General features: G+C 44.1%; 1 long non-coding RNA gene across 3 annotated transcripts; it reads left to right on the top strand.

Moving 5' to 3' along the window:
• The first annotated feature begins 2,988 nt into the window (after window positions 1–2,988).
• LOC129503134 (uncharacterized) lies at window positions 2,989–12,380 on the top strand. Of its 3 annotated transcripts, none has more exons than XR_008663121.1 (3): window positions 2,989–5,031; window positions 9,620–10,024; window positions 10,309–12,380. It is a non-coding gene; the product is annotated as an uncharacterized LOC129503134 (long non-coding RNA). The 3 variants fall into 3 exon arrangements; XR_008663120.1 differs by having other exon boundaries at window positions 2,989–9,768; window positions 9,889–10,024; XR_008663119.1 differs by having other exon boundaries at window positions 2,989–10,024; window positions 10,309–10,600; window positions 11,006–12,380.
• The last annotated feature ends 11,291 nt before the right edge of the window (window positions 12,381–23,671 follow it).

Here is a 23,671-nt window from a genome sequence, read left to right as displayed (position 1 = left end):
AGATCTCTGAAGCTCCCCAATGTCACCCACATCAGTAGGTTGAGAAAAGGGAAGGAGGGAGGAAACCTGACACAGTTGAGCACCCACCTACCACCCGTCTGGTGTACTAGGCACCAGCCCCAAGGCCAGCACTGTTGCTGTCTGTCCAGATGAGGAAAGTAAACCCTAAAGAGGTCATGTGCTGTCAAGGTCACCATGGCCACTGGACACCTGGCTAGAACCCCCAGCTTCCCATGCCGAGCATCACACTGTCTTCCCAGAAAGTGTGTGGAAATGTAAAATGAAGGAGGTCTGGAAACTCCTAAGCCCAGCTGCAGGGGGAAAAAGCCCAAGTCCTCTGCAGAGACCACAGAGGCCAAGGGTGTGAGAATCCAGCTCCTACCACAGACATGCCAGGTGTCTTGTTCCCGTTCAAGTCACAGCCACAGCCATCTCCCAAACATGCCAAACCAGGAGAAAGGGTTGGAGGGGAGACACTCAGGGGAGTGAGAGCAGGTCAGGGCGGTCCAAACCCAAGGGAGCTCTGATGTGAACTCCCAACATCTGCCCGCCCCCGTGTGTACCCTGACCTCCTCCCTACAGCCCCAGTTTTCCAAGGTACTGATCTCAGCAGAGAAGAAACTCCTCCTGTCCTCACCACCTGGGCTTGTCCTGATCAGCCGGCTCCTGCCTAGGGCCTCCCCCGCCTCTGCTCTCTCTGCTCTGGGTGGAGGGGGTACTCCAGGTAATAGGCCTGGGCCCCTCCTCCTCCCCAAGCAGGAGGCTGTGTGGCAGGACACCAGGAGAACTGGTAGGACTTGCGTCCCTGTTGCCAGAGGCACAAACAAACCTGCCAGCGGTAATAACAGGGCAAAGGAGCGGACCGCCTGGGACTCTGGAGGAGGACTGCAGGCTCCCTGCCAGGGCACCCCTGCCATGAGGGCCTTGCTCAGAAGCAAGAGGGGTCCTTGGAGAGTGGGTTTCTCTTCATTCTTGCCACAGCAGACCTACTAATACTTCCTCTCCCGCAAGACGATCCTCTTCTAGTACTAATACTCCCTAAGTGCTCTCTGTCACCATTTTCCCTGGGGGTTCTGAGAGGCCCGAGTCAGAGTTTTCGGAAGCAGTAAGCAACAGCGGAGGTGGGGGGGTTCACCACGACCCCCCAGCCAGAGGCCTGGGTAAGAGGAGGAGGCAGTAAGGTTTTGGAGGTCAGGGCAGGAGGTATGGGAGCCACCCTTACTGGTCCTACGCAGAGGAATGGCGGTGTGAGTGTGGGGGGGTGCTTGTGGGGATGAGCACAAGAAGAGGAGCCCTTTACCAAATATACTTTGGAAGGAACTTGTTAAAGAAAAAGTAGAGGAAAAAGAGCAAAGCCTCCATGGTCTGGTTGGGATTGTCAGGGAAAGTCAGTATGTACTCAAATTCAAAGTGGTGCATTGAAATATGATGTAAATGAGTTTTTAGCAGATACAATTTCAGCCTCAATATAAAGAGTTCTTACAAATCAGTAAAAAAGTAAAAAAATAAATAAATACACACCATTGAAACCTGTAAATAGTATGGATGGGCTATTCATGAATGAGCTTCAAATGATAAAAATCATATGAAAAAATTCAACTTCATTCATAATCAAAGAAATGAAAATTAAAATTAGATCCAGGAGTCTATCATAAAACTGGTCATAATAATGAAAAAATAGGAACAATCTAAATATATAACTCTAGAGTACCATTAAGAACTATAATGAGGGATCCCTGGGTGGCGCAGCGGTTTGGCGCCTGCCTTTGGCCTAGGGCGCGATCCTGGAGACCCGGGATCGAATCCCACGTCGGGCTCCCGGTGCGTGGAGCCTGCTTCTCCCTCTGCCTGTGTCTCTGCCTCTCTCTCTCTCTCTCTCTCTCTGTGACTATCATAAATAAATAAAAATTAAAAGAAAAAAAATTTAAAAAAGAACTATAATGAAATATTACATATCCATAAATATGTTATAAAAATATTTACTAACAGGAAAATGTTTGCAGTATATTAAGTTTAAAAAGCAGATTCCAAAACAGTGTTATGGGTAGGAGCATTTTACATTTTGGTAAACACAAGTCCACGTGTACATCATAAAATTTACAGAAGACTAAACAAAGCGTTCATAGTACTAAGTCATTACTCAAGGGTAGAATTATGATTTTATTGTCTTGTTTATTTTTCTATATTTTTTACTTTTCCTATGATGATCCCATTTTGATTTTGCAATGAAAATTTTTTGGAGGGATCCCTGGGTGGCGCAGCGGTTTGGCGCCTGCCTTTGGCCCAGAGCGCGATCCTGGAGACCTGGGATCGAGTCCCACATCGGGCTTCCGGTGCATGGAGCCTGCTTCTCCCTCTGCCTGTGTCTCTGCCTCTCTCTCTCTCTCTGTGACTATCCTAAGTAAATAAAAAATTAAAAAAAATTTTTTTTGGAAAAAAAATTTTTTGGTAACTTTAAAAGAGTCTTTGACAGAGGAAATGTATGAATCATTATGTTTGTATGAACTCTTCTCCAAGAAGTGGCAAGTCTCTCCCACCTGGTGATTGTGGAAATAGGGGTAGGATATGAATGGGTTTGAGGATGGCTGATGTTGGAGGTCACTCAGGCTGCAGAACTGGGGGGGGGGGGTGTTCTTTTTGATAGGAATTGCAATTTTGATGTTAACTCTGAAATCTCTAGGGGCCCAAGACCTTGTAGAGAGAGGCCAGAGGATTTGTAGTTAGAGAATGAGAAGGGATCTTAGGTCTACCAGTTGTCACTGAGGAAGATACTTTATCTTTCTGAGACTCAACGTCTATGAAGTGGAAGTAACAGTAACACAGGATTATTGTGTGGATTAAATAAGATAATTATTTGCTTTGTGAGGTATAAATCCCTAAACAAATGTTAGATGTTGTCCTTTTTTTTTTTTTTTTTTAGATGTTCTTAATAACATCCATCTCTCCCTCAATCTCAGCAGGAAAGCAGGCCAACTGCAAACCGGTCAAGTTCACGTGGGCTGTTGAGAATCCTGGATATGCAGGAGGTGAGGGCCAATTTTCCCTGTGTCTTAGGCAAACTGATGTCCTGGTCCATGGTAATAGAATACAAAAACAAAAAGAAGATAAACTTATTCTGAGCTCAGAGGAAGGTGTTTGGAGATCTTCTGACTACCCTCTAAGGAAAGAATACATAGCCTGTGATAAGAAATTCTTGGCTAGCATTGTGCTGGGCACTGGCAAAGAAGAGAAGCAGCCCAAAGTGGAGAGGTCTGTGACTCCCTTTACCTGTACTTGTTTACTCATGTTTTGGCAAGATGCTTGGGGGCTGAGTTGGGTGGACCAAGGATGCCACAGCTTGTCATCTAAGGAGACTGGGAGAGGCTGGGTGGTGATTCTGGTTAGATGAGTCCCCACCCTGCACGAGACGAGGGAAGTCATGGCTTCTGGGTGGAGGTGGTAGGCACGCTCATGAATCATAAACCCCTCTCATTCATAACTGAGTAGCTGGTACTTCTAGTGCCATGCATGTTTTTTACGCAGTATGGTGCTAAACATACACCCTCAAAGAGCACCACTTTCTTCATCCCACTAGATGAAAGGGATTTATTGATCAGATGACAAGCTTTCCAAGGGCTGATCACATTTGGTGACTCCATCTTGCCCGCACCACTCCAAGGCCTTAAGATGAGGAGCAGGATCTTCACTCTTCCTTTCTTGCTTCTTCTAGAATGCCCCTCCTACCTTTCCTTCTGTTTTTTTTTTTTTAAAGATTCTATTTATTTATCCACGAGAGACAGAATGAGAGAGAGAGGCAGAGAGACACAGGCAGAGGGAGGAGCAGGCCTCATGCAGGGAGCCCGACGTGGGATTCGATCCCGGGTCTCCAGGATCACGCCCTGGGCCAAAGGTGGCGCTAAATTGCTGAGCCACCTGGCCTGCCCTTTCCTTCTGTTTACCTCTTCTTCTTTGGAGTTGGTTTCATTGCTCTTCCTCTCCTTGTTTGTCAGGTTTCCCTCTCCTTCCTCCCATGGCCGCCTTATGTGGTTCTGGATCCAGGTGGCATCTTCTTCTGTGCTCTTCATGTCAGAAGCACCCACCACTTGAGCCACCCCGTCCTGGGGTATTCTGAGCTAGAGCCCATTGGTCCATGAGGTGAGGCTGCCCCTCCTGCAGGGCTTACTGAAGTTTGCGTTCACGAGCTTTTTTTTTTTACCCCTTGCTTTACCTAGTCCTCTCCTCAGTGACCCAACAAGCCTTTTCAAATCTTTCTGTAACTAAGTTTTTCTCTTTTTTTAAAAAATTTTTATTTATTTATGATAGTCAGAGAGAGAGAGAGAGAGAGAGAGGAGAGAGAGAGAGAGAGGCAGAGACATAGGCAGAGGGAGAAGCAGACTCCATGCACCGAGAGCCCGACGTGGGATTCGATCCAGGGTCTCCAGGATCACACCCTGGGCCAAAGGCAGGCACTAAACCACTGTGCCACCCAGGGATCCCCTAAGTTTTTCTCTTAATCCTCCTGCCAACTCTGCTCCTCTGCTCCCCAGGCCCCTGTCTCTTCTGTGGGGCCCTCTGATCTATCTGTACCTTGCTGGTGTTTACATGTCCTAGGCTGAACGTGTGTTCTAGTCAGTGGGGGGGAAGAGTGAAGGACGGCCATGTGTTCCTGTCCAGCTGGGCTTTTCTGTCCAGCTGGGCTTTTCCTGTCCAGCTCCCTTCCACTCTGGGCTTTTCTAGGCTCTTCTGTATTCCCGCTATCCAGCCAAGAGCCAGGATGGGAGTGTTCTCTGTCTCTTTTATTCCTTAGAACCTCACCCCACTGTTTTTTTTTTCCAGTCTAAATCTCATTTCGAAATCTCCTACCCAAAGGGTTTCCCAATGCCTCCCAGTTTTGAATCAACCTGCTGTTTACAGCACACCCAGATCAGGAATAGAGACGTCAGGGGGGACCAGATCTGATACTACGCCCTGAAGACACTCATGTGCCTGAATTCGTCATTGGACTGGTGGCACCTGGACAAACAAATCTATTTCCTCCTATCTCCCAAGAAGGTAAGAAACCAAGTAGGCTCCAAGCTGAGAACAAGGACTGGCCAGAAGGCAAATACCAACTTGGCCATATTCCTCCCCTGGGGAAGGTGTTTGAGGAAGGGCTGTCACTGCAAGTCCAGCCTGCACCAGGGGAGATCCTCTCTAAGCAGCCCACAGAATTCTCTGTCCCCCGACTGAAGTGCCCAGGCCCTCCCTGAGGGCCGTTTCTTAAGAATATGCATCCTACTTCCCCACTCACTTAATGGGGTGGATTCCTAGCCCTCAAGAACCTGAGCCAGGAGCAGCCTCTAGAACACAGAGAAGTAGGTCAGTGGTGTTTTTTGAACAAGCAAAGTGGGTTGTTCCCTACATACCCAGGGTACCAACCACTTGCCTCAGTAACCTGACAGCTCTCTGTCACCAGCAAGGAGGGCCCACCTGTGGTCTTTATTCTCCAAAAGAAGCTGAAGGATCAGCTTGGGGTGGAAATGGCAACCTGGATCTCTGCATCATCTTCTAGCCAACAAAACATCTCAACTTGACCTTTTTTATTTTATTTTTTTTAATTTAATTTTATTTTATGATAGTCACAGAGAGAGAGAGAGAGAGAGGCAGAGACACAGGCAGAGGGAGAAGCAGGCTCCATGCACCGGGAGCCCGATATGGGATTCGATCCCGGGTCTCCAGGATCGCGCCCTGGGCCAAAGGCAGGCGCCAAACCGCTGCGCCACCCAGGGATCCCTCAACTTGACTTTAAAAAAAAAAAATCGATTCAAAGCCTCAATTCTTTTTTTTTTTAATATTTATTTATTTATTTTAGAGAGACAGCATGAGCAGTGGGGAGGAGTAGGGGAGAGGGAGGAAACAGACTCTCTGCTGAGGAGGGAGCCTCACATGGGGCTCTATCCCAGGACGCTGAGATCATGACCTGAGATCATAACCTGAGCCAAAACCAAGCGTCCAATGCTCAACCACCTGAGCCACCCAGTTGCCCCCTCAAAGCCCCAATTCTGCATATAATTCCCTTTCATCTAAATGAACAGAGTGGAATATGGACATCAAACCAGCCTCTGAGGGCTCTTGTCACCCTCTATCTGAGATAAATGCTGCAGACAAGAACTAAGCCTTTCTGCTCCCATCATTTGAGGAGAGAAAACACCATCTGATGCCATAGCAAGCTCCTATTCTTGGCACTTGGTGTCACTCTTGCTTCACCTTGCCTCAGCTCGAAGCCTTCCACTGACTGGTGGCAACCACCACAGAGGGGCAGAACTCTCTCCTCCCTCTCCCTTCCCCACGGACGCACACACATGTACACATTTACAAAAGTCTGGGCAGGAGTCCAGCTCTCCTGAGGAAGGGCAAGTGTCCTGGCAGAAGGATGACAGGAGTGCCACATGGTGAAGGGTAGGAAGAAGGACCTCATCTTCCCTGAGAAGGCTGGGGTGGAACCTAGACTCCTGGAATTGTTGGTTGTTGACCTTGCCAATGTTTTCTTAAAACTCAAAATTGCTCAGAAGACAATCTAATAGCACAAACTTGCACATATAAACACTAAGAGTCACTTGATATCAAACTGGCAAATTTTGGTGACAGAAGCACAGAGATGACCCATCTATAGCTTGCTGTCTCTCTCCTTTTCAAGACCTTGGCTACTAAACCTTTGTCAATCCCCAAGGCAGAGTTGATACATTTGTTTCTGCTGAGAACACCTTTTGGCAACTAAATAAATGCCATATTTCCTTTTAGTTAATCTTTTAATTAGCAAAATCGAACTTCTCCACTTGCACATTCCATGGCCTCTGTTCCATTGTCTCAATCTCTCTTAACCTCTGCTGTTTCGCTTTCCTCCCTCCACCACTGCCAGGCTCCTCTCAACAAGAGTTATGTGCTCCCACTGGCTCTAGGCTCACTCCAGAGTCTCCTCTTGCAACACCCCCCCAACACACACACACACACACACACACACACACACACACACACACACAGTCTCTAGAAGATCCCTTTGTCCTTGAGGCTCTCCCATGGATGGATAGCCCTTAGAAGGAGAGTGGTTCCTCCTTCTCTGGGTCACACAGATCTAATATTCTTCTTACAAGAAATCTAACTCCTTTATGACCCATGAAGGAAGGTGATTCAGGGTAAAGGAGAGGCTGGAGCGTCCCTAAAGAGCACAGGCTAGTGAAGATCCACTACCCAAGAAGAGCCAGTCTGGAAAGGGCCACCTGCCCAAGCCAAAACTGAACTTCCACAACACTCCTATCTGCAGCAGGTCACACCATTATCGGCCTAAGAAGACAACAATAACTAGCTTACAGGGCTTGCAGTTACTTTGCTATTCCCTAATCCCAGGCTAACTGGCTGTTCTGAGCAAAAGCTCTCAGGGAAGGTAGGACTTCACTGTGCCCTCCCAGAAGAGTTCTGACATCTCAAGACACAAGGGAGCAGGGCTCACCATTTACCTGCTGCCTTTTATTTGAAAACATCTTGTGAGAGTGCATCCTAGGTTCCCAGGTTCCACCCAGATCATTCCACCTAGAGTCTACCTTTTAGTAGTTCCTGGAATAGGGGCAGGTAATATCTAGCCTGGCAAGTCACACTGGAGGTGACTGAAGGCCCCACGAGGAGGAGACACAGTGCCTGAACTACCATTTATCCTATTTCTAGAGATAAGAGTGTTGATGCCAAGGTCAGGAATGAGCAGCTCCCACCAATAGTACTATGTGGTGCTGAGACCTAGCCCCTCTTGCTTTTTCTTGGGCAGCACCCCCAGGGTAGCAGATGGAAGCCCTAGACTGTGGGGAATGTGAAGTGATCCAAGGGTAGTAGTGAGTCAGGTTGCACTCTTGGAGTAATTCAAAACACTTTATCACTTTTATTCCATGGATCTTATTCATATCCAAGGAAAGAAAGAAGGAAGGAAAAGGGTAGAGCCTTCTCATTTCATCAAAACAAAGTGAATGGGGCACCTACAGGTGGCTCAGTTGGTTGAGCATCTTACTCTTAGTTTCAGCTCAGGTCCTGATCTCAGGGTCATGGGATTGAGCCCCATGATGGGCTTCATGCTGGGTATGGAGCCTACTTTTCAAAAAATTAAATTTAATTAAAAAAAAAAGAAGTACATACAAACCTAAAAATGTGGACACTGGCCCTTGGTCATAGCAAATGAGACAGCTGATTGTGTGTGTGTGTGTGGGGGGGTCCTCTACTCTGGCGGTCTCTGGTAATCTGACAGTGCAGACTGACTTCAAAAGAAGGCTGAACTTGACCCCCTGTGTTAGAAAGCATACCAAAGCACAAATACTCCCTGCCCTGCGTTCCTCAAACTTTGTAAATAACAGAGACGCTTGCTAGAGTAATTAGAACAAAAATTCAGCTAAGTGGTTTGAGAAGGTGTGGCTGGAGCATTCTATGTGTTTTTTCTAAAGCCGGACATGTAGACAGTCCAAAATACAAGTTTAATGAGCTTATAAATTTGGAGTGACTCTTCATATCTTGTAGTGAGGTCAGGGGTTCAACTACTTCACTCTTGACATCAAAGAGGCTGGTATAGGTTGCTCAGTCCTGAAAATTTCCTCCAGAATTTTCTCCAAGGACGTCTTCCCCAGAGCTTCTTCATCCACCCATACAAGCAACTAACCTAAAGGATTCGGTCCCCAGGGTTTTGTAGAGGGAGATAACTCCTGGTGTTCAAAGGTGCTCTGTGACGTTTGATCCTTGGTCTGACTCTAGGTATCCGAAATACTGCTTAAATGGCCCCAAGATCCTTTGGAGACTTAGATGTTTCTCATAAGAGATGGTACCCATCCTGGTTAACTCCTACAAATTCACAACATCCTCTAATGCTCTAGTTCAAAGTATTTTAATTTCAGTAATCATTGTTTGCTACAGTGCTTTCTGGCCTTTTCTGCCTACAGTATTTCTAAACATTAATTTAATTGAACTTGAAAGAGATTGTGCATAATGTGCCACAATGTGGCAGACGAATCATATAAACAGTGTCCTGCTGACAAGGTAGGTCTAACACAGGAACAACCCTGTCAGCACTGCTGGCCCACATAGGACTACAAATCCAAAACAGCCATGGGTGCTCCCAAGAGGCACACATGGGTGACATCATTCATCTGGGGATGGCTACCCTGACTGAATCCAAGATGCTTGCCCTTTCCAGTCAGTTTGTTTTTTCAGAACCAATATTTGGGATGCTGCTTCAATATTTTACTCTATTTCTGATCCATGCCTGCCTGGAGGCTGAGATAAAATAAGCCTGAAGCTGAATACTTTGTCACCAATTTTCCAGAGCCCTAGGACAGCACTGCTAATATCCAGGGCTAACATGACCTTGCTAACCCACACCAGAGAACTATCTATTAATTAAACAGACAGCTAACCTTATAATTAGGTCAACTACATGTATTCCAACCCAAGCCCTTGATTCCACTCCTTTCTCTCCGAGATTATTTAGAGGAAATATCTCACTGATAACACAGAAATGTTCTCCTCACACCTCAAAATGGACTCCTTAGTCCACAGCCACCCCCAATGTCCCACAACTTCTGACATCTACCCCAATACATTAAGCCTCCTCCGTGAGTTTTGTATTTTTCAGATTCCATCATTCTCCTGAGTTTTCTGTGATCCTGAGGATATCACCAAGACAAAGGGAAAGCCTCAATCCTGTGGGTGCTAGTTGGATGAGTAAAAACCTTAAGACAAGGGAATCTTGGAAAAATCTTCATAACATCCTAAGAATTCATGGTACATAAGTCCCTGTTGCTACCCTGCCAGCCCCCACCAGTTGGAGACACAGACCCACCCTTCCCTGGGCTAATTTAGCTCCACCAGCTAGGCACCTACATCTGTGCTCTCTCCCAACAGAATCAGCACCCAACCAGTTACCTCCCAGGGCTCCTCAAGGAGAATCACCAAATAGAAGTCCTTTCTAGGGGGTGACAGCGCCATTCGGGAAGTCTAGCCTCCTCCTGAGAGTGCAACCCCAACACCTCTGCCTTTGGTAGGTACATGGGGAGGAATCAGGAAAGAGGGATGTGTCTTGGAATGTTGCAACCCAGGTTCAAATGAGTAACTGCACCCAGGGGACAGGGAGAGGGCCTGAGCAGGGAAGGAGGTTCCTGAGACACCGTGGCACAGGTCTGAGCTGGAGGCCGTGCTAGAAACTGAATGATGAAACAGAAACACCGTCATAGTGGTGATCAAAATCCCAGATTAGCTTGGATTTCTTTCTTCTCCCTTTTTATTTTCTTAAAATTTATATCCATATGAATTGTTTTCCTCTAGGCACGTGAAACTTGCACTTTTCCTCTTCAGTACCCTTCCAGAGGCGAGAGAAATGGGAAGCACCAGGTTCTGATGCTATGCCAGATTAGGTCACAAGTGGATGATCTTTTTCCTTACGTGCATCAAATCTAACCAATAAGTGTGCTGGTCTGACGTTCATGGTGTGTTGTGACCCAGTAAGCCCAGCAGCAAGGAGCTATGGAAGACACAGTCAGGAGGTTTTGTGGGACCAATCAGGCCAGTGTGGCTATTCCTGGCTTTCTGCACCTGCCCTTCAAAGAGTCTGCACAAGGTCAGATTTTTCTAAAGGGAAGCCTCAGCCCTTACTGACTCGCTGGGTAATCAGACCCTTTATTTCCATGTACAACTCATCTTCCACTGGTAACAGCTTGTGATAGTATCCAGTTTTTCCGTCCTCCCTCCTACTGAAGTGCTCCGGAAGACCTTCCCATTTAAATAAGTCTAAGCATGAATCTCTGCTGAAGATTCATTCTGTAAAATGAGGAAGTCATCCCAAATTTGTTTGCCTCAGCTGGCATAATCATTTTTTCTAGAATTGGTCTCCATTGTGTATCCCATATTCTTTTCATCTTTGATATTTTTTTAATTACCAAAAAAGAGGTTTGCTACCTAAACTGCAAAAATGGTTGGTAACCAATTTGTCTTTCTGCATCAAAATCTTTTTTTTTTTTTTAAGATTTTATCCATTTATTCATGAGAGAGAGAGGCACAGACACAGGCAGAGGGAGGAGTAGGCTCCATGCAGGGAGCCCGACGTGGGACTCGATCCCGGGTCTCCAGGATCACGCCCTGGATCGAAGGCAGGCACTAAACTGCTCAGCCACCCAGGGATCCCCTGCATCAAAATCTTTAATGTCCTACAAATACAGGTAATTATTACCAAAGGACCTGCATTGTAGGTTAAAAAGGAATCAGTGGTATCCCCACCAGTGCAGGGAGTTCTGGGGATCCCAGCTCTGCTTCACTGCCTGGGTAAGGTCATTGCTAAGGAGATAACGCCTGTCACTGCTCACAGACCTGTCTGGTGACCACATTTTCAGAAGTGAGAAGTGGTGGCAGTCTGATGCATGACTGGCAAAGGGCCAGTTTATCTTCTCTCTCAGAAACTGAGATTGTCCCAGAAAACTGAGGCCACATGGCTGCCCATAGGATAGCTCTGAAAAAGTCATTCTCTGCTGCATTCAGCGTAGGGCCTCACTTGGGGCCTCTAAATCATCTTGTCCCTCAGTGCTCGACTCAGCCCACTCTCCTTGGACACCTGGTGTTTATAAGATTGATTAAAGCAGACATTCAAATATTCCTTCAAACTGCCCTATCCACAATTTTCATTTCCCTTTTATCCCACCAAACCAGTCCCCTTTTAAAAAGAGAGAGGTTAGCAGTACATGACCAAAACTGTGTCTATTCATTCCCGGGCAGGAGATGTTACTGCTCTGTATCAGACTGGCTCTTTCAAGATTAAAAAGTAATTATTCTAAAAGAAGAGTGTATGGTTAAAATTAAACCATAGACCCAAAGCTATCAGAACCTGGACTTTGGACAAATGCCAAAGAGGACAGTCATAGGCATCTTGCTGAGAATACGGGGAAGAGATCCACTAAGAGGAAGAGATCTCAAACAAATGGCCATATTAAAAAACTAAGTAAAAAGTTAGAACCTGTTCAACCACCCTACTTCAGTTAGAAGGCACTTTTTAACAACATTAGGAAAGCGAAACTAGCTGTGGGTGGGGTGGAAATGCTGCCAGGTCACCTTGCCTAAAGAAATCCGACGATTGCGCCTACATGACAGACGTGCAGTGTTGGCACCGCCATGGCACTGCTGGACCACGTGGCTAACGAGGACCAGGCTAGCAGTTTTTGTGGCTCCCTGCTCCAGCGGGCTGTACCTAGGTTTTGGTGATCACTAGCTCATCACTCAAGGTGACTTGGGTTCCCAGCTGTGATTTGTTATTTCATAGTGTGATTAAGAAACAATCATCTAGGAAAACACAGATGTACGCATCAGTGTGCAAGAAAGGCCTGAGGGTGCTGAGAGCTTCCTGGGTCATGAGTCAGGGTGGGGGTGGGGTGGGGTAGGGGGAGAGAAGTGGGGGGGGGTTGCTGCAGGAGGGCAGGACCCAGGAAGTCTGGTGAGGCAACTCCAAGGCCAGCCTAGCAGCGCCTTCTCCTGGAAGGCTGGGAGCACACCAAGTAGGCTGGGTGGATACAAACCAACCCTGTCTTCTTCCAACCATTACTGACCCCTACTGGGCAAAATGCTTTTCAGCTTTACCAGACAGGGCTAAAGCAAAATAAAATCCCCACCAGGTGGCATGTGGCAAGGCACAGTGTTCCAAGTCTCCATTTCCACATCATAAAATGGGAGCAGTGTTAACAATAGCTAAAAAATAAATAAATAAAAATAAAAAATTAAAAAAAACAATAGCTATCCTTGCATATCTCAATAGATTGATATCAGGAGGAAATGAATGAAGGTACCACTGCTTTTACCTTAACCTACCTCCCGGCTCTTTGCCCTAATATAAACCAGATCACTTCCCTGAGGTGATCTTTCTTTCCATTGTCTCTGAACTAAGGGCACAATTATAAAAACAATATGGTCACATTAGCCTAAGCATTACTAGCTAGTGGCATCTCACTGCTGGTAGCTTTAATAATTCCACAAATATTGGGGCTCCTGGGTGGCTCATTTGATTTCAGTCAGGTCATGATCTCAGGAACCTGAGATTGAGCCCGGCATCAGGTTCTGAGCTCAATGTGGAGTCTGCTTGCCCTTCTCCATCCCCCCTGCTTGCTCTTACACACTTGTTCTTTCTCTCTCTCTCAAATAATAAATAAAATATTTTTAAATTTTTTAAAAATTCCACAAATGTTTTAAACACAATTTTCAAAGCATTTTTTCATTTAAGCATCTAATTTAATTTCCTAGTAATTGTACCCTCAATGTCTAAATCCCCACTAGATTTTGAGTCCCCTAAATGCAAGAACCTGTATGTCCTTTGTCACTGTTGTAGCCTCAGTAGTACCTACCTAGCATACCTACTGCATTGTAGATGCTCCATAAATATCTGTTGAATAAACACACGGATGAGTCATAGGAACCGGTGAACACCAGCCAGAAACAGGAAGGACAAAGTCAGATATTGGTGGTGGTGGTGGGGGGGATCTTTTCTCAAGAGTGGTAACATAAATATGAAAAACATAAGAGCGGGGTGATGAAAAAGTTTGAAACTAGATAGGGGTGGTAGTTGCACAAGAGTGTGAATGTATTAAATATCACTGGATTGTACACTTTAAAATGGATAATTATATGTTATATAAATTTCATCACAATAATAGAAAAATGAAAGGGCAGAGTTGTAATATAATAATTATAATCCTGATGATTTAGACACTCTACAAAAAATGTGATAAAGTCAATACAAAGAGAACTTTGACACAGTGCTTGATGGTTGATATAATTATTTCTATAAATGATTTCATCTGTTCCTCCCAACAAGCCCATGGACTTGCAGACGAGAAAACAGTGGAGTCCAGGAGTTCAGTTGGTGACTTCTTATTATTTCTCAAATAGGCCAGGCCACTCGCCACTTGAAGGATCTGTCCCCTGCTCACCTCTGCCCCCACTCCAAACCACACCCCCCACCCCAGGGAAGGACTTCCTTCAAACTACTCTTCTTCATCTTTTGGGCTCTGCTACAAGAGTCACCTCATCAGAAAGGCCTTCCTAGCCACCCTATCTCAAATAGCAGGCCCCCCACCCCCGCCTTGGATCATTCTCTCTCCCTATCCTGCTTGGTTTTTCTTCAAAATTCTTAGCTCAAATTACATATTGACACACTTTTCCTGTCTCCTTCTGTCACAGCATAAGCTCCAAGAGAACAGGGATATTTATGAGTTTTGTCCTCTGTTTAATCCTGACATCTGGCATGGTGCCTAACAAATAATAGATGTCTAATACATATCTGTTAAATGAATAAGTAGAATTTTACCATGCATTTGGCTGATCTTTGGGGGAGCCTGAGGTTTTTAAGCCACACTACAAAAATGAGATTATAATGTGACTGAGAGAAAATACCAGTCTATCTAGTACTGTAACAAAGTGCCACCTTGTTCACAAATGAATCCCATGGTGTTAAATACCTAGTACTGGGCACTTGTCTATATGATATAAATAAGAAACAATGGATGCTGAGTGTTACAGACAAGAATGAACTTAAGAACTGTCCCCAACACACACTGGGGTCCCACCCTGGGTGTGTATGTTGGGGGCAGGGAGTGTCTGAGGAGGAGGGAAAGGAGGAAGGATATTGTGCTGGGTAGGGGTCAAAGTCCAAGGAACAGCAGTGTGGCCTGACAAGTCCAGTATAACTGTGTACAAATGGCTCCACAGACTGAATTGATATGCAGTATGATTCTTGTACAGTTATGTCTAGGTCCCAGGGAAAAGCTTGCAGGGCTGGCTTATTGAGCGTTGGGTCATTGTGGTTTGATTACACAGATGACCCTTTAAGATGGACAGTGAACCTCTGAGACCCAATGGCCATCCCAGATTGGTACCTCAGTGGCCTCTGAAAAGTTCATTCCCAGCAGCAACAGCTGCCTTTCCCTAGTTCCTGAATCAGGTGGCCAGGCATGAAGGAAATTTGTCTGGTAACACACAAAGAACAGGGATTAGGAGTCAAACTCCTGCGGGTGCCTGGGTGGCTCAGTGGTTGAGTGTCTGCCTTTGGCTAGGTCATGATCCTGGGTTCCTGTGATCAAGTTCTGCATCAGGTTCCCCATAGGGAGCCTGCTTCTCCCTCTGCCTATGTCTCTGCCTCACTCTCTGAGTCTCTCATGAATAAATAAATAAAATCTTAAAAAAAAAGAGGGAGTCAAACTCCTGAAGCTCTGCTGTCAGCTCTTTTTTTTACACTTGTTTGAAGCTGTGTCTCTAAGTGTAGTTTACAAATGGAAGACAAACACACAAGCATAAAGTCCGTCATTTGTCCAACCATGACCACCATGTCATGACCACTGTCACTGGGTTACTACATCCTAGACATAACAAAATATTTAATATGGAAAAATACCTGTTTGCCAACCTGTGACTCATGTTAATTTTACAGAAACATGTTTTCAAATCTGTAATAAATCATTAAACTTAAAAAATAATATTTTGAAATTGAACTTCTGCAGAGAATTCCAAGCTATGGAATGTAAGCTATGGCCCACCCACAGCCCACACACATGCATATGTGCACACGTATTTTCCCAAAAGCTTCCTTATAATATGTCTAAAGTACACAGTTCAAAATTCAAGCAAATAATTAATTACTGAACAAATTCAGCAGAAAAAAAATCACAGCATGATTTGTATAGCTGCCATTATGTCTGCCATTTGCCATGGTATGCTTGATATTTCCTTTTATCTGGTGCTAGTTTCAGGAACTCTGACCATTCACCTTTGTCCTGTACTACCTGTATGTAACCCGCCTCCTGTGGGCACTCAAGTGTGAGTGGGTAATTATTTTTTTCTCAGTTCCCACAGTATGAAGGGAAAAAAAAACCCACAAAACATGTTATTTTTATATTGTATTCTTTAAAGTTCATAGGAGAGTATTTAACCATTAGTGAAGCCTGGGCTTGACACAGGATTAAATGCACAAACACAGCCTATCATCAAGCTGGACCAGCTTGTGGCTGAGAGATACAAACTCAAGCACCTTCGGAGGTGGGCATGGACCCCAGGCTGGTGGGTGCTGGCCAAATGGGGAGCATAGGTCGCAGCTGAAAGAAACACAGAATAGGCAGCAAGAGTTGCTATATGGGCACAATATGGTCAGATCTTCTCACTTTTTTAAAAAAGATTTTATTTATATATTCATGAGAGACACAGAAAGAGAGATAAGCAGAGACACAGGCAGAGGGAGAAGCAGGCTCCATGCAGGCAGCCCAATGTGGGACTAGATCACAGACTCTAGGATCACACCCTGGGCCGAAGGCAGATGCTCAACTGCTGAGCCACCCAGGCGTCCCAGATCTTCTCATTTTTTAAGATAATCCAGCAGGTTCTAATGTGAATCTCTAGATTTTTTAATGTTCTAAAATTAGCAATTAGGTTTTGCATCAATTAGTTCTAAAATTAAAAATATTCAATATATCAAACACAACACGGCTTTGGCTTCATATGGTGCTCAGTAGCCTATAAACTGTGGGGGGCAGAAGGTGATTCCAGTGGGTTCTAGGCCCTAATCTGCTACTCATTAACTGCTTCCTGAAGTGGTCACTTTACTTTCCAATCACTTAGTACCAAAATCCAGTCAGCTGCTGATGCTACTGTATAGTAGCTAAAGGTGCTGATTCTTTTGAGTTCAAATCCTAACTACTACCACACTATACATGTCTTGTCACTTTGATTGACCACTCTAGGCTCCAACTTCTTCTCCTATAAAATGCAGAGAGTAATACAACCTCTTTCATAGGGCTATTATGGGATTAAATGAGATACTGCATGCAAAGTGCCTAACTACGTAGTAAGCAGTGGATGATACAGGTCAGCTATTGTTATCTGTAAGCTTGGCGCCTCCATCCTCATCATCTATTCATAATTAATGAGCAATCTTGTTCAATAAAACTTATCAACCCCTCACCAACCTATCCCCTGATTTTGTCCCTACTGTCTCTGCCTTAATTCATAGCCTTGACCTCTTTATCTTGAACTGTTCATTCTAATGATCTAATGATCATATCTCCTGCTATACTGAGCACCTACTCACCGCCCCACTCTGACCCACCCTGCAGCCAGTTGCACTCTCAGCTTGGTAAACTATGTAAGCAAAGATCTCATGGTGTCATTCTCCTTGTCACCTATAGAATAAAGGCTAACTTCCTTAGTCCTGAATTTAAGGCTGTCCTCAAGGCTCTCCAAGCTCACATTCCACCAGTCTCTATAATACTCTCTCTGCTCCAGTTGTACCAAATTACTGTTCTTGCCCTGAACCTAGCGAGTCATGTAGGCCCAGGTCACTGTATCTCAGCAATCTTCTTCTTTCTGCTGAGAATGTTTGTTTGTCCTCTCCTAATCCAGTGTTGACCCCATTCTCTCACTATTGTTCTCACTAGTCCAGCCCCAAGTGGTCACCTCCATGAGGAAGCCCCCCTGAGCAATTTTATGGCCAGGTCCTCCCTCTTCTGCAGTTCCACCACACTTAGTACCTAGCACTTTCCTAGCCCACCTCGCAACGCACGGACATCTACTTGTAGAGATGTTTGTCTCAACAAGAGGAATGAGGCCAAAGGCAAGAACCTGGTCTTATACATTTGTTACATTCCTTACTGGCACATAGTAAGTGTTCAGTGTTTGTTAAATAAATCAATGGGACTAGCAAAGGGAACATTTGAACTAAATCCAAACAATAATGTCATTTTTAGCACATCTTGTTGCAAGGCACAGGAATCTCTGGGAATATCCAAAGAAAGACTAGAATACTGGAGACACAGGAGCACCCGGGTGGCTCAATTGGTTAAGCATCTGCCTTTCGCTCAGGTCATGAGGCCCCATGTTGGGCTGTCTGTTCAGGGGGGTGCCTATTTCTCCCTCTCCTGCTCCCACAGCTTGTGCTCTCTCTCTGTGTGTGTCAAATAAATAAATAAAATCTTTAAAAAAAAAAAGAATACTGGAGATACATAGAATCACTCAGAAGCCCTCAATTATCTCAAATTTGTTCATTTTGGTTAATTTTAGTAAAAAAGGATATTATATATATAAAGTTCTAGTTACCTAGATGACTGAAAACATCTGCACTTACAAGGTGGTGGTGTTGTGGTGTCTTGATCTTCATTTTTTCTTTCTGTGGCCTCAGTGGAATGCATCTGATAGCCCAGGAGAAAAATGTAATCCAGCCAAAGAACAAGTCTGGTTATTTGGTTCATAATTTACATACCGTGCAATGCAATCTGAGAGACCCACACAACTGTCCTGACCTTGTGCCTGCATAGGCTTCCTATAAGAGAAGCAACAATTTCTTGGTCCTCAGAGAATCACCGGAGGAGGCTAGGAGTAGACTATCTTGGGAACGTAGAGATCTGGGAAAGAAAATAAACATCATTGCTTTTTGGCATTTATGTTCTTAAAAACTTGCCATGAAGTATTCATTCAACAAGCTTTACTGAATAGATGGAAGGGTTATTACCCAGCCTCATTCCTCATCCCCTAGGCAGGACTGCAGGCCTTGCTTTGGCAGGCTGGGAAACTGAGTAGTGGGGCTTGTCTAGTAGGCACAGAGGGGGCAGTTCGTGAGAGTGGTTTCCAGTGAAACTCTGAAATCAGGCTGCCTGGGCTCAGGGCATGGCCCTGGCAGTTTCTAGCTGGTAGAGTTGACGGAGTAATAGTTCCCATTTCAGAGAGTTGTTGGAAGGATTAAATGATAGCATGTAAAGTGCTTAGCATGGTGCCTATGAAGCTATTTAGATTATTATAAGTATTTAGTGAGTGTTAGCTGTTATCACTTGCCAAAAAGATTCTACTACTAGGTTTGCGCCTTCTGTAGCTTATCTTTACAACTCTGCCCACACCCAGTATCTCTACTTTATTGTTCAACTATGGGATCAGAGTTCCTAGAGAATGGAAGAAAGAGTAACCTATAAACTTCTGATCAATAAATAAGCAGAAATAACAAAGGCAAGGAGAAGAAAGCAGACTACATATACAAATCAGCTGGTCATGTGCAATGACTCAAGCATAAAAATGGAGGTGGACTCTCAATGGCCATGCATGAAGGGAGAAAACAAAGGGACATGTCTTCAAACTACTGAGGGAAAATTCTATATACCTAGACAAACCTCAAGAATGAAATAAAGACATTTTCAGGCATTTGAGGCTTCAAAAAATATATTAAGGAACAGGGTAAAGTAGTACAGCAATTTCTACTAGATGTGAAATAGTATTGACACAGGTAAAGTTACTGAATGTGACTTTAATTCATACCACAAATACATGCTGAATGTCTACTATGTGTTGGTTAGACAGCAGATTAGTACAGATAACCCAACAGGTACATATTGATTTCCCCATGGAGCTCACATTCTAGAGGGGAGAGATAATTAACAATGACAGAAAGCAGGATGCCTGGGTGGCTCAGTGGTTAAGCATCTGCCTTTGGCTCAGGGTATGATCCCAGAGTCCAGGGATTGAGTCCCAAGTCAGGCTCCTTGAAAAAAGCCTGCTTCTCCCTCTGCCTCTCTCATGAGTAAGATTTTATTCATTTATTCATGAGAGACACACAAAGAGAGGCAGAGACATAGGCAGAAGGAGAAGCAAGCTCCATGCAGGAAGCCCAATATGGGACTCCAGGATCACGCCCTGAGCCAAAGGCAGACGCTCAACTGCTGAGCCACCCAGGTGTCCCAATAAATAAAATCTTTAAAAAAATTTAAAGGTAAAAAAAAGAAACAACGACAGAAGGTAAACTCTGAGTCAGTAGGTGATAAGTGCTACAGAGAAAGAAACCAGGGCCTATAGCTCCAACTTCAAGTACATAAGAACTACAGTGGATAGAATAATGAACTAAATGACACCATCTGGACACAATCAGATAAATAAAAAAATGCTGGACATCTATAAGCAAATAGGTTTGAATTCTTTTAAAAGTCAAAGTTGTTGGGCAGCCCGGGTGGCTCAGCGGTTTAGCACCGCTGTCAGCTCAGGGCATGATCCTGGAGTCCTGGAATTGAGTCCCATGTCAGGCTCCCTGCATGGAGCCTGCTTCTCCCTCTGCCTGTGTCTCTGCCTCTCTTTCTCTCTCTGTGTCTCTCATGAATAAATAAATAAAATCTTAAAAAAAAAGTTGGATAAAAAGGAATGAGAAGATTAGAAAAAGTAAGCATAGACCACTTTTTAGAGAAATTCTGCTATAAAAGTAATGTATTCATTTCCTAGAGCTGTTATAACAAATTACTACAAACTGCATGGCTTAAAAAAAAAACAGAAATGTATTCTCTCTGGAGAATAGAGTTCTGGAAACCAAAAGTCCAAAATCAAGGTGTTGGCAAAGGCTACACACAGTCTCTACAAGTCTCTAAGGAAGAATCCATTATTTAACCCTTCCAACTTCCAGTGGTTCCAGAATACTGCTTGACTTGTAGCTGAATCTGCGCAGCCTCTGCCTTTGGGGTCACATGGCTTCCTCCTCTTCTGTGTGTCTGATCTTCTTTATCTCTCTCTTATAAGGACACTTGTGATAGCATTTAGGGTTCATCCAGATTATCCAGAATAATCTCTTTCTCTCAAGATCTTTTACTTAATCGCATATTTTGCCATTTAAGGTAATCACTCTTCTGCCATATGAAGCAATATGCAGAGGCTCCTGGGACTAGAAAGTGAGTATATCTTTGGGAGGTCACTTTTGTGCCTACCACAGGGAGCAAGGAAAATAGGACAGTAGGTAAAGGGGAATGTGGAGTCAAGAGAGGTTTTGTGCTTTTTCAAAGATGAGAGCAATTACAGCATGATTATAACTGATGTAGCAGTTTGCTGTATGCCGAGGTTTATTTGTTCATTGTGCTAGTCACTTTCACCTAGGAAAATTCATAAAGGAAATATCAAGTTACCTTCAAGATGAAAATCAGGGCTACCCTTGAGAAATCAATTAAGAACAATCAAAATGTAATGGAGACTTTTTTGTCAAACTTGGCAGACTGAACACACACATACATTTATCTCCAAACCCCACCAAGATGAAAATAAGGGATAAATACAGTATAAAACAATAAAGAATGAAGACCATCAATTAACAAGTCCTATCAGTGCACACGGAGTAAGATCAAACATTTGAGGAAAACCTCCAACACACACACACACACACACACACACATACACACACACGAGAAAAGGGGGAGGAGAATTCAGGGGAAATAATATGAAAAGCAGATCACTTAGAAACAAAAAAAGAGAACATGTACACAAAACAAAAACAGAAATGCCATATAGAAAAAGAGAAGCGATCAATGAACAAGGGAGTTGAAATTAAAAAACAAAAAACAAAAACAAAAAATTCTGGGATCCCTGGGTGGCTCAGCTGTTGAGCATCTGCCTTTGACTCAGGTTGTGATCCCTGGGTCCTGGGATCGAATCCCACATCAGGCTCCCTGCAGGGAGCCTGCTTCTCCCTCTGCCTATGTCTCTGCCAATCTGTGTGTCTCTCAGGAATAAATAAAATATTTAGAAAAATAAAAATAAAAAGAACAAAACTGCAATTATAAACAGCAACATTCAGAAGTTAGAAGAGAGTGGGGCAATGACTTTACATTTTCTAAGGGGAAAATATTTCCAACCTAGAGTCCCATAACAGCTAACCCTAGTAGCTCTTCATCCCATTCCCTCCTCACAGATTCAGATGCTTTCCCTTCCTCTCATATTTACCCATTCAACATCAATATGTTATGCTTGGCTCTAATTGCTCCTCTTTGTCTTGCAATAAATCGATCAAATATGAGAAAAGAATCAATATTTCAGGCAGATAAGGTATCACAAAGTTTACCTCCCATGGTCACTTTCTCTGTGAGCTCTTAGCTAATGTGGTTGGCCAAAATGAGGCTGTAAAACATGAAAGAGGGAGAAGATCTAAGATCCAGGCAGTAAGAGATCAGATCCAACACAGAGGAACAGAGAAAAGTGTTAAAGGCCCAGGAAAGCAGCTATGGAGCAAGCCTAGAACACAGTCACTCTACATCAGACCCAGAGGACAAAGGACTCAAAGAAAAAAAAATTGCCAAGGAACAAATGAAATCAATGAATTATCATTAGGTTTCACTACATGAACAAAAATATGGCATCAGGTTCACAGATCTGTTGGAGACTGTAGGGAAAATCAGCAAAGTGTATGTAGAAAACTTAAAAAACATGACCCTATTATAAATTTGTGTCATGACATTTATGATATAATGAAGTTTCTACTCAGAAATATTATAGAGGGGCAGCCCGGGTGGCTCAGTGGTTTAGCGCTGCCTTCAGCCCAGGCCCTGATCCTGGAGACCTGGGATCGAGTCCCATGTCAGGCAGAGTCCCTCTCTCTCTCTCTCTCATTAATAAATTAATAAAATCTTTAAAAAATAAAGAAATATTATAGACTTTAAAAGTACATGGAGGGGCAGCTGGATGGCTCGGTAGATTGAGTGTCCAACTCTTGGTTTCAGCTCAGCTCATGATCTTAGGGTCATGAGATGGAGTCCCAAAACGGGTTCCATCCTGGGAGTGGAGCTGCTTAAGATTCTCTCCCTCTGCTCCCCACCCATACTCTCTCTCTCCCCACTTAAAAAAAAAAAGTATATGGAGGGAAAACGGTGAAATATTTATTTCATCCGAATTATCTATGGCTGCTTTTTGTCATTTCTTACATCCCCATCCAAGAGACAAACAGGATCTAAGAGCCTAAGTTTTGGGATGCCTGGGTGGCTCAGCGGTTGGGCGCCTGCCTCCGGCTCAGGTTGTGATCCCGGGATCCCGGATCGAGTCCTGCATCGGGCTCCCTGCAAGGAGCCTGCTTCTCTCTCTACCTATGTCTCTGCCTTTCTCTCTCAGTCTGTATCTCTCATGAATAAATAAATAAATCTTAAAAAAAAAAGCTTAAGTTTTGACATTGATGTCTTGACAGTAGGCACTTAGGGAGTCTTCTCTGTTCCCTGGGATGAAAGTGGATGATGGATGGCATGTGAAAGTCATAGGAGAAAGCTCCAAAAGAAACTTACACAAGGGGGATAGTCCATGTGATTAGATGAATAACTAAGTCAAAGATGGAAACAATAATAACACAAACTATTGAGGTAACTTCAAATCGAGTATGAGCAACTCAGATTTGATGTGTGGAGGTAAAGGAAACCCATGGAAATAGTGATCATGGTGAGGCAAGCCCAGCAATTATTCTGGCTACAGAATAATCTGGAATATTCTGGTCCAGATATACAGGGCCCTGTGAGAGTCCTGTCCCATTCAATTGTAAAATTGACTTACAGGGGAAGAAGGGCAAACAAAGAGTAAAGGAAAGAACTTTAAAACACAACTACATAAATCATTATGGTAGGACTTGACTTCTTACTTTTTTTCTTCATTTCTTTCTCTTCTCTTGCTTGGGTCACTTTGGAGCCCCTCATCCCTTTTCAGGATCCTCTCAGAAGTGTTCTTTGCTCACTATAGCTTGCATCTTCTTTCACAACCTTATCTACTCTTTATCCTGCTATAATTCCCCATTTTTCTCACTATATTTTCTCTATCTTATAAACCCAATCACACTTTTTAAACTAAATCCTCTAGCCCCTCCCAAACCCATTTCTCAAATATTTCAAAATAAGCCTTTCAGTCA

Source organism: Nyctereutes procyonoides, unplaced genomic scaffold (genome assembly GCF_905146905.1).
Source record: "Nyctereutes procyonoides isolate TBG_1078 unplaced genomic scaffold, NYPRO_anot_genome, whole genome shotgun sequence".
NCBI classification, from domain to species: Eukaryota; Metazoa; Chordata; class Mammalia; order Carnivora; family Canidae; genus Nyctereutes; species Nyctereutes procyonoides.
Note: the sequence above shows the minus strand (reverse complement) of the source record. Positions and strands in the feature narration are given on the sequence as shown.